Source organism: Stegastes partitus, unplaced genomic scaffold (assembly GCF_000690725.1).
Source record: "Stegastes partitus isolate 25-593 unplaced genomic scaffold, Stegastes_partitus-1.0.2 Scaffold336, whole genome shotgun sequence".
Classification (NCBI taxonomy): Eukaryota; Metazoa; Chordata; class Actinopteri; family Pomacentridae; genus Stegastes; species Stegastes partitus.
Genome location: NW_007578067.1, coordinates 216,048 through 217,936, shown reverse-complemented (window position 1 = coordinate 217,936; position 1,889 = coordinate 216,048).

The following is a 1,889-nucleotide window of genomic DNA, read 5'->3' as shown; positions in this document are numbered from 1 at the left end:
TTTTTCCTTTTTGAAAAATTGATTGCAACCATGACATATAATTGGTCCTCTTCTACAATGTAGCTGTCGCGGGGTTCAACCAGCAACTTTCCCAAACTGGGAGAAAACGATGGCGTAGACGTCAGCTGTGGTTTTAAATTCATTTCAGGCCTCTCCAAAGTGCGACAGTGAATAGAATATTTACAAAGTGCAACAAAACAAAAAAAGTGCAAAAACCCAATTGCAAAAATAAGCAAAGGAAAAGAAAAGAAAAACTCTATATACAGATCTATTTACACACGCCAGCTCTCCTTTAACTCCACCTTCAAAAACTCAGACCAACACTGTCACAATCACTGTCTCCAACTCCAACTCCAGACTCCAACTACTCCCACAATCAGTCAGGCCCAGAGCCCTTGGTTTTAAAGCCCAAGCCCCTCCCACTGGACGTACCCTTTACAGGTAAAAATACAAAAATTACATAAACATTGTTTCCTAAACAGTTTTCCCCCAGTTCACCCCTGCGATGGGAACCACAGATTTCTCAGTCGGGGACAGGGGTAGGGTTTCTCACAATAACCCATCAGCAATTCAAAGAATAATGTTCAAAGGGAAAATAATAAAATGTTGCGCATCATGTGACCAGCAACTGCGCGGGCCCATACCATCTTAAGCCGGCTGATGGTATGGCCCGGGTTTGCCCGCCAAGCATTCCAGCCAGCTGCCTACCACTGCAATGGACGGTGAGTGTGTGTGAGTGTGTGTGTGCGTGTATGGACGAGAGAGAGAAAGTATCACTGCAAGTGTGCACCCTTGGTCACAATACTTAACAGCAGAAGTGAAATAGAATGAGGTGTGAGTGCAGGTTATTGTAAAATTTTTACATCGTTGTGCGTATGTGTGTGTCCTGTGTGTGTGTGTGTCCTGTGTGTGTGTGTGTGAGTGCTATGCGGCGGGTGCGCCGCGTCGGCGTGCGCCTCGTCGGCATGCCGGCCCGCTAACCTCCGCTAGTGACGGCGTCGCTCCGTCACAGTAGCCGAGACCCAGTGCCTTATTATCCTCATCCCGCATTTGGTTTGGTAGGACCATGGTTTTNTGTAGATAGCTCTGCTGGCCATACAACAAAAGACAACTCCCCAGACCTTTTGTGTCACCCTTTTCTTGATGTCATCTCTCACACGGTAAGGTCCAAAGAGGTCAACTGATGTGAACTCAAACGGTGCAGCAGGTTCAGTTCTCTCAGGTGGCAAATCTCCCATAACTTGTTGACATTTCTTTGCTCTCACTTTCCTGCAGACTATGCAGCCATCAACAACCTTCTGGGCCAGCCTCCTTCCTCTTACAACACAGGCCTTTTGTCTCATCCTCAGCAGGGTCCCAGCAACTCCATCATGCCCATTATTGTGAGCCTCCCGAGCAAACAATGTGGACACCCAAGCATCATGAGGTAGGATGGGAACAGCGACTTTATCTTCTCTGAAGGCCTGCACTCGACCTCCACATACTAATAACCCAGACTCTTGGTCCCGATAAACCACCAGTCTGTCTGTGGTGGTGCACGGAAAGATCACGCCCTCCTGAGCAGCAAGAAAAATGTCTCTTAGAGCATCTTCTTGTTGCTTTACTGAGATGACTCCTGCTGAAAGGACTGCCCCCCACTTTGGATCATCTGCTGCTCGACTTCCACTGATGAACCTTCGGACTGCTCTCACATCCAGACAACTGTCTTGATCAGTCGTGCTAGACTGCTGAAGCACCTGGCATCCACAAGGTCATGTAGGGATGCAGGTGGTCTCCGCCTCTCTGTTGGGACCTGGTTCTGACTTTGTGCTAGTTCCTGCTTAAGCTCTCATTCCTTTGCCTTGGCCCTTGTCAAAACAGCAACAAACGCCTTCTTCTGCAACCTACTG